The sequence below is a fragment of the Lonchura striata genome, chromosome 4A (assembly GCF_050655825.1).
Source record: "Lonchura striata isolate lonStrDom1 chromosome 4A, ASM5065582v1, whole genome shotgun sequence".
Lineage (NCBI taxonomy): Eukaryota > Metazoa > Chordata > Aves > Passeriformes > Estrildidae > Lonchura > Lonchura striata.
In genome coordinates this window covers 7,666,056-7,679,151 of record NC_140742.1, presented here as the reverse complement: position 1 = coordinate 7,679,151, position 13,096 = coordinate 7,666,056, and the positions used below count along the sequence as shown (strand labels likewise).

At 53.6% G+C, this 13,096-nt stretch overlaps 1 long non-coding RNA gene across 1 annotated transcript; it reads left to right on the top strand.

The window, feature by feature from the left end:
* Positions 1 to 7,393, top strand: LOC146763275 (uncharacterized). The gene is made up of 3 exons (XR_014952423.1): positions 1 to 1,267; positions 1,375 to 1,402; positions 1,460 to 7,393. It is a non-coding gene; the product is annotated as an uncharacterized LOC146763275 (long non-coding RNA).
* Positions 7,394 to 13,096: the final 5,703 nt, after the last annotated feature.

Genomic DNA, 13,096 nt, shown 5'->3' with positions numbered 1-13,096 from the left:
GTGTGGCACCGAGGCACCCGCGCTGTGCTGTGGGACAGGTTTGCGTGTGGCACCGAGGCAATGTGCTGTGCTGGGGACAGGTTTGGGTGTGGCACCGAGGCACTGTGCTGGGGGACAGGTTTGGGTGCAGCACCGAGGCAGTGTGCTGTGCTGGGGGACAGGTTTGGGTGTGGCATCGAGGCACCCGCGCTGTGCCGGGGGACAGGTTTGACTGTAGCACCGAGGCACTGTGCTGTGCAGGGGGACAGGTTTGGGTGTGGCACCGTTGTGCAGGGGGACAGTTTTGGGTATGGCACCGAGGCACTGTGCTGTGCAGGGGGACAGGTTTGGGTGTGGCACCGGGGCGCTGTCCCTGCCCGCCCCCAAGATGGCGGCGCCAAGATGGCGGCCGCCGTCCCGAGCCCGAAGGGCGGCTCTGGGAGCGCCGCGTTGTCCCTCCACGAGCTCCTGCTCGGCACTCGATAACTTGAACAAACTCCTTAACAAACTCCTCTCAGCTTCCCGCGGGGGAGGGGACCCGGGCTGTGGCACCGGCACCGCGGTTCTTCATCCCTGGCAGCCCGCTGGGCTGGTGACAAGAGGGCCACCAAGTCACCAGAGGGATGGAGCTCCTCTGATATGAGGAAAGGTTGGGACTGGGATTGTTCAGCCTGGAGATGAGAAAGCTGCGCGGTGACCTAATTGCCCCTGCCAGTGCCTGAAGGGAATTTACAGGAAAGACAGAGAGGGATGTTTACATGTTCACAAATATATGTCGCGACAGAAAAGGGGGAATGGGTTCAGACTGAGAGAGTGCAGGTTCAGATCAGCTATTGGGAATAAAATCGTCCCTGTCGGGTGGTGCGGCCCTCGCACAGGCTGCCCAGAGGAGCCGCCCCAAGCCCTGCAGTGTCCGAGGCCGGGGTGACACGAGATCCCCTTTAAATCCTTCCCAGCCCAAAGCATTCCTGACTCTGCAGGCTGCTGCCTCCAGGTCACAGCTAGAGGTACGCAAGGTCAGGCAAGATCTGACCCGTGTCCTTGTACTGGTGCAACTGGCACAGGGCTCACTGCCCGGCTCTGAAACCCCCAGGGAGGAGCAGCGGAGCTCCCGGCCAGGCTGGGCTCAGGGTAGGGGTCAGCAGTGACAGCAGGGTCAGCAGGTGACAGCGGGGTCAGAGGGGTCAGCAGGGGACAGCAGGGGACAGCAGGGTCAGCAGGGGTCAGCAGGTGACAGCAGGGTCAGCAGGTGACAGCAGGGGACAGCAGGTGACAGCAGGGTCAGCAGGTGACAGCAGGGTCAGCAGGGGTCAGCAGGGGTCAGCAGGTGACAGCAGGGGTCAGCAGGGACAGCAGGGTCAGCAGGGGTCAGCAGGTGACAGCGGGGGTCAGCAGGTGACAGTAGGGTCAGCAGGGACAGCAGGTGACAGCAGGGTCAGCAGGGGTCAGCAGGGTCAGCAGGTGACAGTAGGGTCAGCAGGTGACAGCAGGGTCAGCAGGGGTCAGCAGGTGACAGCAGGGTCAGCAGGGACAGCACGGCACCAGCGCCACCTGCCCTGGAACTCCCCTTGGCAGGAGGAACCGACTGAAGGAATGCCCGTCTGTTTTCTCCCTAAAATAAACCCCCCAGTCACTCCAGACCCACGCGATGATTCCCACCTGTAGGAGCAGCTGCCCTCCAGTACAAACACGTTTGTTCTGCTGCTCCCTGCAGGATTTCAGCAGGCACGTGGTGAAGTGCTGGATTTGTTCCTTTCCCCTTTGCATCACCTGTGTGATTGCCAGTCCAGGGCACACACAGCTGCTGCGTTGTGTCCATCCTGGGTTTCCAGCAGCCATAGAGAGGTGCCTGGTCAAGGCTAAAACTATCCAGAGGTACTGAGGAGGTGACTCTGCTTGTGGCTGTTTTCACAAACAGCTTTATTTTATTCACTTGCTTTCCATAAAGACAACAGGTCCATTATGGGAAAAGGTCAATGAGGCTGAGGACTTTCATCCTCCAGAACAAATCTTACTTATGTTACACCAAATTTGACTCACTCTTCTTTATCAAATATAAGTAAAAAGCCCTTGCCTTCCTTCACCGTTGCCTCCAGAATTGTGTTGTCAAGTGGATTGCTGGCAGGAGGCAGACGTGCCTGGCTGGAAGATTTTCATGTGGCTGGTGAATCAGCTCGAAAATGTAAAAAGGTGAGCATTAAAACAGGCTGCCTCCTACTTTAACCCCATTAGAAATCACGAGTTGTTGCAAAGTACCTTAATGCACTCAGGGTGCTCGGGACAAAGGAAAGCCGCAGTGCTCCCAGAGGAGCTTCCCATCTAATTTTAACCATGACACAATCGGTGACAGTGACAAACGGGGGGGAGGGAGCAAAGGGGCAAGGGAGGGTGAGGGTGACAATAATAGGATTACACGGTCACTTAGGTTCATTATGTGCACGTCTTTGTGGCACTGCTGGTCCATTATGTTTGTGATGGGTGGAGGAATGACTGCGGGAGAGGAAGGGGCAAAGAGCACAGCGGGAGAAAAGCCAAATATATTTTTGTGCAATTGACTTTAACCAGCAACGCCTCGCTCTTGGGCTGAGGGGAAGAACAAGCAGGTGGACACAGGATTGGGAAAATGGATTTTTTTTCCCTCCTCCGTAAATCAATCCCAGTATTGATTTGGATTGCCAAGATTTATTTCCCAGCTCACAGCACTTTATACCTGGGCATAGATGCCTACAGCTGAAAAAAGGGCCAATCCCAAAGTGCACCAGGCTGTTTGTTACCGTTAAGACAAGTCATTCCCTTCATTAAACAGTTTGCACAGCTCTTTCACCGCCTTGTGCCCTACCACATATCCTGAGCCACAAAAATAGCTGGTGATGTAAAAGGTTTTGAAAGTCTGGATGGGAAGAGCTGCTTCTGCCATAAATGGCCAAGCCCTGAGCCAGCCGTGCAGGGCACCTCCTGCCAGTGCCACCTCTGCCACTCCCTCACTATCACCATCCCCTCCCCGGAGGTGCGGCACATCCCGGGTCAAAGGCCTGATTTAATCTCTGCTGTCACTTTCCCCACGGCTCCTGCCAAGAAGAAAGGAGCAGGGCTCAGCCCTCGGTGCTGCCCCAGGAGGGTTTGCCCTTTCTCAGCAAAACAACCTTCCCAAATGAACATCCGGGCAGGATTCGATTGCTGCCAGAGCAGCTCTGTGCTGTTGATGGACTCAGCTGCTCTATGCTGTGCCCGCAGCCAGCAACAATAAAGCAGGCTCTTATTAAATTAACCTGCTAAGACACAGATCCTGCAGGGATGTTCAGGGAACAGACAGATGGCACAAGCAAGGGCCAGGAATAATTGCAATCCCCATCTCACCAATGGGAGAGATGAATCCTGCCCGGTGCTGTGCCCAACAGGGAGGTGTGACTGGGAGCAGTCACCCCAAGAGGTGACAAAAGAGCCTCTCCAAGCCATGGATGGAGTGAGGAGTCTGGAACGTGTCCTGTGGATGCCAGGGTGGGCCTGCACCACCCCCAGCAGCCAAAGCCTCCCCACTGCAGCCACAGTGTGGGTGCTGTACAGCCACCACCTCCTGTGGGCTGTCCCCGCTGCCATCATCGATCTGCTCTGACTCCCTACGTCTGCCCGAGCTACAAAGCAGGCTCTGCCCTGTCAGGAAGGCTGCAGCAGCTGCTGAGCCAGGGCAGCAGGGATAGCCCAGATTTCACCTCAGTTGCCATCTAGCTGGGGACGTCATTTGTGTAAATACATGCAAAACCAGCTTAAGACCCAGCGTCCTTTCTTCTTTGCCTCTTCCAGAGGTTTTGCTAATCCACTTATTGTGCCTTATGGTGTTCAGCGTGGAAGCTGCAGGGCAGGGACATTCCTCAGGGCTGGAATGGCTACTGGAGCACCGGGGGCTGCTCTCACATGCAGCTCATTCAAGGAGGTCGTCGTGTTACACCAGTCACGGAACTGCAATGACAGCTTTTGATCTAAGCCCTGTCAAATTCCAGTGAAATGTGTCTTAGGGGTTGGATGTGTCCACCTGGCCCAGACTCCTCATTCTGGGGCTGTTTCAGAACCTGCAGAGATGCTATTCTTTTTTTGCCAGCTTTTCCTGCCAATATAGAGATGACTCAGAGGCAAATCCTGAGGACCTTTCTCAGAAATTTCTGATTTTCTGCCATCCCTCAGCTTTTAGCCATTACTTTAGTCGCAACAAAAGGCATGATGGTGCTTCAAAAGAAGTAAAGGACATTTTCCAAAGCACTTACTAATTCTGAAACAGAAGTGGGACTGCACTGAAATATAATTGATACACCAAGGAGACTGTTGGGATTTCTGGGAGAAGCATCTCTCTTTGGCTCACAGACATGGTACCAGATCACCAGCCATTTAGAAGAGCTTGGAGCCGAACAGCACCACAGGGGAAGATGCTGTCGCTACCCCCAGGCACACGCAGTGGCTGCAGCCCCTCCCCTCCCCACCTGCCCTCTCTCCTGGTTATCCCCGCGATGCTGCCTCTCCTGCCGGCAGGATCAGCTCCGGCCGTGATGAGTCACTGCTCCGTGTGAGCAAGCCACCGGTGGTGAAGGCAGAAATGTGGTTTCACGGGTCATTCCTCTTCCTATTTTCTCCAGACATCGAGCTCTCCCCTCGCTGCCCTTCACAGTCCAAGCCGTAATCCTTTCTGCAGAGCCTGGGAAGCTCCTCCAGCCGCTGCTCCGCGGCTCTGCGGGGCTCGCACCGAGCTGCAGCTCCGTGGCTCTCCGGGACAGGCCTGTCCTGCACACACCCGGCGTGGTGCCAGCACAGCCCCTCTCCTTGGCTGCCGCCTTGCACAGATTTCTGCAAAGCTGAGCGGGCGGGGCTGTCCTCAGGCTTGCCTTTGTTAAATCACCAACACACGGGACAGCCTCTTCATAGAAATACATATACATACGTATTTTAAATTTCTACCCAACAGTAGAGTAAAACTGAAAATACAGCTCCTTAAGGCTAAAAAAGGCAACAGTGAAACACATAAACCAAACCTGTTGCTTTAAACTCCAAATGAAAAGAAAGGAAGGGGGAAGTAAATATTCTGTCAAGATGTATTTTTAAGATTTGCACATATAAAGCAATTTTAAACTGATGTCTTACAGAAAGGTTGCTTTTAGAATTCCACGTGTTTTTCTTTTTTTATCATATTCCTGCAGCATTTGCAATTCAAATGCTACAGGAATGTGTAACCTTGCTCGTGAAATTTGCTGGCCAAATGAAGCAGACAACAATTAATTAGAGTGAAACCCCCTGCTTTACTCCCATTGGTGAGAACAAGAGAGAAAAAATGTAAAATTCAACCCAAATGGGGTATTGAGAAAATACTTTAATATGATGTTGATCTTAATAAGCAAAACCATTTCTTTCCTCCTTCTTTTTTAGTAAATTGCTTTTCACTTGACAATTTCCTCTCAGAGAAGTGACAAGTATTATTCCGAGTCGTTAATTCCTCCGTGCGGGCTCCGGCGCTGAGCTCACTAAAGCTTGCTGAGAGCCGGGCGGGCCCTGCCAGGCTGTGCCCTGCCCTGGGCCCCGAGCACCCACTGCCTCGGGCTGTCCCCAGCCTGGGACAGGCAGTGCCACCGAGACAGCCCAGCACCTCATCTTCCTGGCTCTTCAGTGCCTTGGGGACATTTCTGTTGGAATACTGGTGGCCCTTTCCTGGAGCATCACTCCTGGCGGGATGCACAGTATCTGAGTTCTGGCAGCACTCACGGAGTGTGGGAGATTCTTGCCAGGTGGGCAATGCCACTGTCACCAAATGCTGCAGGGTGGCACATCCCACTTGATTTTGGAATCATGGAATATCAAATCAGAATATCACAGCCCATCGTCCTGGCCTGGTCCTGTTCCCCATGCTGAGGACACTCACTTTCCCATCCATCCCTTTTCTCCAGCCACACAAACACGTCAGCAGAGAGCCCCTGTTCCTGGCACATGTGCTCAAATGGCCTCCCTGCACGTCTGGGATGAGATGCCTCCAGAGATCAGCCTGAGGCCAGAGGGAAAGGCTTTCCACAGCAGTGCAGTGGCAGAGCCATGGGCAGTGGGAGCCAGGCCAAGCTTCTCCCCAGGCTGCCTTTGCCAGCAGCCAACAAACCGTCTGCAGAGCAGGAACACGGCGAGCTCATTATGAGACACTCGATCAGCGTCCCTGTCAAGGGAGGCCAATGGGACAAAGCTGGGTGTCCTCCTCACCAGAGCCTGTCAGCTCTCCTGGAAAGAACACCTGGCTGCTTGGAGACAATCCAGATGCCAGCAAGGGTCATTTTAACAACCTGGAGAGCTGCAGCCTGGATGACATGTGGCATCCATCATCATCATCCAAGGGAGCCAAACCAGCAGACCTCAGAGGCTGACTGCTCCAGGAGCCTGGGAACCAAGGGGTTAAAGTGCTTGGCCAGGGAAGGTCCTGGGAGGAGAAAAGCACCGAAACTGCTTAATTAGAGTATTCAAATTAGATGGGGTTGCAGAGCAGTTAATTTCTCAACTTGAAAAAACCCAAAATTAATATTTGCCAGGAAGGATCAGAAGCAGTGGGAGCCATTGACAGCTTTGCTGGGGCTCCTCGTGTTGGGGAAGACTCCAGAGGTCCCTGCCATAATTACCTGCAGTCTTTAGTATTTTGTTCTGCAATTTATGAACTTGCTTGAGCATTTTGTGGATAAAAGGTGGTGATCCAAACCCCAGCTGTATTTCTGTTTAAAGAAGCAAAGGACTGCTGCCTGGCATTGCAGTGTGACACTGGTGTTTCAAAGAGTTTCCTAATTTGCACAGTCTGGAGAGGACCAAACCAGTGGCTGGTGGAAGCAAACTGTGGCTCTGCCAGGCTGGTGCTCCCTCCCATCCTCCAGGAACAGGCAAGCACCTCCCATGCCTGCACAGATGGACCAACAAACAGCCCTGCATGGACCGAGCCACACTCACAGCGAGGGCTCACTGCCTCACGGATCCACAGCCATGGACACCCCACTGTCAGCAGCCCCTGAGCAAGTCCAGCCATGCCAGTGCCAGGGAGAGGATGCTCTTCTCTCTGCCTTGTGCCACAGCTCCAGTGTGGGAATGTGGACTTGGGATGCTGTGTGGACAGTGCCAGGGCTCATCCCCTGGTTAGTCCTTGTATTGTGGGCTGACAGCTTTCCTTGCTCTGGTCCATCTGCCTCACCCCTCAGGCTTTTCTCATCTGCTTTTTTGCTGGTCTAACATTTTCTCTAATATTTAATCCCATGCCAAATTCTTTCCCATCCTCTTAAAATTCTGAAATTCTCTAATTTTTTTTCCCTTAACTTGTCTGCATAATTGAGAACCATCTTGAATCCCTTTGTGTTCAGACTTCATACCTTGTACTGCCACTATGTTCCAATCACTTAAACATGAGATCTTTGCATATTGTTCCTGTGGAGACAAATTTTTGCATGTTCCCTAGAAAGAAAGTCATCCTCCATTAGCAAGTGCTTTGTGATGAATGAGAGGGAACATCACAGCAGGAGCAGAGGCAGCAGTAGAGAGTCCCACCCTGCACTGTGCCTCAGAGCGATACTGAGACAAGCTGGGATTTCTTTCCCAGCAATATCTTTGCTCTTCAATGGCTGTGAGTGAAAGGCTTTGACACCCTCCATCAGCACAGCACCAGGTGAGGGCTGGCACACGTTCCCTGCCACCCTCCCTCTGGCAATGCAGCTGCCACTGCCCCTGGTGCCACCCAGCAAGTCTCAGCACAATGGGAAGAGGAGGAAAAAAGCCACTTCCCCCTGCACAGACACATTACACCAAGAGCAGAGAAAATTGATCTCTGGCTGCTGAGCCTCTCTAGCACTTTGTGTTGCTGAAAGGAATAATCAAGCCTGGCCTTGGAGAAGGCAAAGACAGAAAGGAAATAAAAGCTTTCCCTGTCTGATGATTTATCTCTGGGGTTGGGGCCCTCCCTGGGAGACCCAGTGGTGGTTCTGGGAGAGGCTTTTGCTCTGGAGCCTGGTTCAGCAGCAGATCCACAACAATCCCACAAAATTTTGCTCTTCCTGCTCACTCAGCAGGTCTGAGGGAAAGGGGAAGAGGCTGCCAGGGCTCCCAGCTGAGCCCAAACAAGGGGCTGCCACATGCACTTACACTGGGCTTGCCCAGGGATGTCACTTGAGCCACAGCACAACTTCTCTCCTGCCATGGTGTGATGCAGAAGCCTGGCTTTCTCCAGGTTGTGGCCCTCACAACAACTGCAGGCACTGGAGTTTGGGGACAAGGATTAAAGTGCTGAAGTGCCACTCAGGAGGCTGAGCAGGGAGAGAAGGCTCCTCACTTGCCCTCAAGCCAAGGGTTGAGCTTTGCCCTTCACAAGAGTGTGGGCTGTTTGCCACAGCCCATCACCACAGGCTCAAAATCTGTATCTAATACTCTGTTGGCTCAGCAATTACCAGATTAAAAGAAAAATCCACACTGAAAGGGGAGTCCAGAGGCTCCTCCTGGCTCCCAGCAGCACACCCTGAGCTGGCCCAGCCCCAGCTTCAGCTACTTACAGTCCAGGAGACACACATTTCCACAGGCAGCCCCCTCAGCCCCATCCTTGCCAAGCTGTCCAGGAGCTGGGGTAGAGCTATGGCAGTGTCAGACACCTGTGAGCAGGGGTGTGGGGGGAACATCACATCCCCACACTGGTCCAGGGAAGCTGACTGTCACCTCAGCCCCAGGTAGGCGCTCCCACCCCCTATCATTTGGTGCCCTGTGGAAGATGCAGGTGGGAGAGGCAGAGGAGGAGGAGGCAGCAGATCTCTCCCAGCTCCTGCTCTGCAGCCCTGTGCCAGGCCGGCCAGGCTGGCTGGCGGTGGGCGTTCGTGACTCATGATCCCTGAGCACTGCCTGTGACACATTTACTGCCAGCAGGATGGGCCTCCCGCCAGCACAGCAGCCCTGCAGCCTCACGGGAGGGTGGCTGGGCTCTGCCAGCAGCTGGGCTGATGCAGACGGGTGGGGAGGTCACCAGCTGCAGCTCTGGGATGCACAACCTGAGGTAGCCCCTGGCTGGGTGATGATAGGGGCAGACCAGGACCCTGAGTCCCAATGTTCAGTGTGGGAGCACAGGGGCAGAGATGGGAGCTGGCCAGGGCCAAGCACAGCAGGCCTTGGAGCCAGCCCAGCTCCCTCACCTCCCACAGCACCTCCTGCCTACCCAGAGCGCTGGCTCCCAGCAGCGGGCACGGTGACAAATGCCTTTAGAACATTCTTTATTAAGTGAGAAATCTCACTGCGCTCCCTATGCCAAGCCCTAATACAGTGCAGACCTAAATACAGCACTAATGCAAAAGCTTAAAGGATTTCCCATAATTGAGCAAAGCTGGCAGAGGGGCGAGAACTTGGTGGGGGGAACTGCAGCCCACCTCCCTCCTCACCGTGAGCTACCCTCAGTCTATCCCCACTGGTCCAAGTGTGGCCACAGCCCCCACCCTCGGACTGTTCAGTGTAGAAAATTAAAATCTTCCAAGGCCTCATCCTCCCCAGCTCAGAGCCCCAGGTTGCCCTCGTTACCCTCACCCAAATCCCTTTGATTTATGCAATAGCACAAGTGGCATGGTGATGTGTGACCTGTGTGTCACCCATCCTCCTGCTGCCAGCACTGCTGGGGCCCTGCCTGAGGGTCACAACGGGGCCAGGGCAGCAGGACTGGGCACATCCAGCTTCCAAAGCACAAGGGATGCTCCAGACAGGGGAGCTGCTGAGCCAGCACCTGCTGCTCCTGCACACCCCAACGTCATGGGGTGTGGGTGGCCACCAGCACCCTGCACCCCAGAGAATACATGGTCTTACCTTTGTATTTCCTCTGCCTGGGCACAGCCACACATGGCTCTGAGAACAGCGATGGGAATATCCTGTGTGTCCTTACTAGCACGGCAGAGTGTGACCCTCGGGCAGGCTCACCCCACAGGGCAAGTGGCTGATGGTTTTGATCCAGGCTTCTGTGGGGGAAAGCAAAACAGTTTTCTTCAATGAGAGTTTTCCAGGAGCTTTACAAAGCACAAGCACCTTTGCTTTGGTGCAGCCACACGCAGCCCAAAACACCCCCAGCCCCCTTGATGTGATCACCAGGAGCTGCTCACCAGTGGGAGCCCTGCCAGACATTCAGGTGCCACTGTGCTGCAGGTGTGGGGGCAAAACTGAGGGCTGGCAGGGCTGTGGGGCAGGGGGGCCACAGCCAGAGAGGCCTGATGGCCATGGGGAGCACAGGACGTGCAGGAACTGCAGCAGAAGCACTGCCATGGAGATGGGCTGAGGCTTGGTGAAGCATTAAAGCAGAACTGTGTCGATTACAGACACAGGCCCCGAGCACACAGGGGAGGGTGGGAGGCAGCAGCTCCCTTGGGAAGGCTCTGATAACATTTACCAGCAAATCATTTACACGAACCATGGAGCAAAGCAGAAATACCTCTGTGGAGCCCAGCTGTGGCTGTGAAGAGAGAAATGGTGCAGCAGCACCGTAGCAGGGCCTCCTGCCTGGCAGCAGGGATCTTCCTCAGGCAGGTGGTGAGGTGTCACAGTGCCATCCCCTCAGGGCTGGATTTACACATTCCATCCAGGAGAAGGGCAGTAGGAATAGTGGGGCAGATGCCAGGGCATTGCTGCTAAACAGACTGGCAACGCCACCCTGAAAAAGGCAAAAGGAAGGAAGGGCAAAGCAAACATCTGACTGAGCCAGGCCTTGCTGGGACCCATCAGAGCTGGGTGGCTCTCCTCCAAGCCTGTTCCTGTGGCTTTCAGGCTGTGGCTGTTTCTGTCTCCCTGTCCACAGAGAGCTCAGAGGCCTCCCAGCCCACTCCCAGGGATTCTTTGCTGGCATGTGCTGCCATCTCAGATGTACTCAAGGCATGTCTCACCTGGCCTGGAGGAGGCACCTGAGTCCATCGTCTGCAGTAACAGCTCTGAGCACAAGTGAGAGGGTGCAAGCTGCTCCTCACACTGCCCTGCACTCTGACACAACCCCTGCTAGGGAGAGCTAAAAGCTGCTTGTGTTGGAGGCATATTTTAGATCCACAACTCATTGGGGATTAGCCAAACTATTCCCTATTCTCTTATTTCTCATAATAAATAGATCAAATTGATCTATTTATCCAGCACTAAGGCCAGATTGAATAAAAACTGGTTTGGACCATCTGAATATGGAGCAAGTCTTGAAAAGTTGAATTTTTCCCATGTTCCCCACTGAAGCTTCAATAGCCAAAGAGCTAAAAGATATTTTTGTATGAAACTTGACTTTCCTGAACAAACAAGCCCCAATGAAAGAGTAGATGGGCCAGGTACTGCAAGACTTCAAAATGACACATGCTGTAAATAGAGCATCAAGAATAATTTTGGTCAGATCCTTTAATCCAATTCCACCTACAAAGCAGTTTGCAGCAGCTCCTCCTGTAACTTCTGCAAATGTGCCCCAGGTAAAATCCCACATCCTTGGCCCAAGGACGCTGTTTGTCCTTAAAACACAATTTAAAGTCTCTTGTTGATGGACTACCCTAAATTTGCTAGTGTAAGGCTCCAACCCCCAGCCTCCTCCATGGGGAGGTTTCTGAGCAGACCTGGTGTCTCCAGGCAGCCAAGGCCCAGCCATCCCACATCTACATAAAATGCATCACTTGAAAGCTCCTATATCCATCCTGCACAGAAAGAAAGCCAGACCAAAGCTAGCAATAAAAATTATGAGTAATCATTCAGGAAGGATCCCATGCTTCCACATAAACTGCCTAGAAAAGTTTCAGTTCCACTTTTTTTGATTTTAGAAGCAATTCAGTCATTTAACTGTGCCATCAGATGAGGCAGAAGTCATTTATGGAAGAAAGCTCTAAGTGGCCTTGACACACAAATAGAGTCAATTAACCTGCAGAAAGAAGTCAGGGGAACAGGCTGATGAAAAAGCAGCAGTTACATAATTTTTCCTGGGCTCAGTCTGTCTGTTCTCAAAGTCAGCAGCTTGTCCTACTGAGGATGAGGAGCAGTGTCCGCCCAGCTCCCCTGGCAGTGTCTCCTCACCACCACTCCTGCCCTGAGCAGCTGTACTGCACCCACACCCCCTAAAACACATTCTCAAACTCCTAATCTCTCCCCCAAATCCTAAAACCCAGATTCTTAAACTCCTTTGGGAAATCAGCCAAGGATCCCTCCCTTGCTGTCAGGGGGCTTGTGCTGGCACCAGACCCCTCTGGCTGCACACTCCAGGCTCACCCATCACACCATGGCCCATCACGGCCGTGTCCCATCACGCTGTGTCCCATCACACTGTGTCCCATCACACTATGTCCCATCATGCCATGTCCCATCACACCATGTCCCAGCACACCGTGTCCCGTCACGCCGTGTCCCATCACACCGTGTCCCATCACGCCGTGTCCCATCACGCCGTGTCCCGTCACGGTGCCCGGGTGCCAAGGCTGCAGTGACCCTTGCACGTCACCAGGGCAGTTACTCACATCCTCAGGGCTCCAAGTTGTCCTCTGCTGCCCGTGAGCTGAGTGACGCTGTGGCCTGGTGCAGCCACGTCCTGGCCCGCTGCCTCCAGCCTTGATGGGGCAAGTGCAGACCGCAAGGCAGTCTAAGGGAAGAGCCCCTCTGACGCAGTGCCATTGGCAAGGTGATGACCAAGGTGGCAAACAAGCTCATCAAGAAGCAATTTTCTCTTGCAGCAGCCTAGACCCAGCTCAGCCAGGGCAGCTCCAGACCTTGGTGAGAGGCAGCCCCAGTTGGTGCTGGCCAGAGGCGTGAGCCTGACTGAGCAGCCTGGGACGAGCTGGGCACTTGGAAAAGAGCTGGGGAACCCAGGCTGCTGCCAAAGGGGAGCTCACTGCTGTATTACTGCACTGGGACATTCAAAATGGTATCTGACACAAATGCTGAAAGAAAAATTAACACACACACCACTGTTCTACAAAAGCTGCAAGCCTTTGAATGGGAGTTGATTCATTCTTCATGGTTATCTTCAAATGCACAGCTCTGATCTCCTCTCTAATCACATCACAGACAGGGTCAGAAAGGAAACATGGAAAAACACAAGCCAAGCAGACCACATCACATGTGTCTCTGAAGGTCTAAGGCATGAGAGAAACCAAAAGGCAGCATC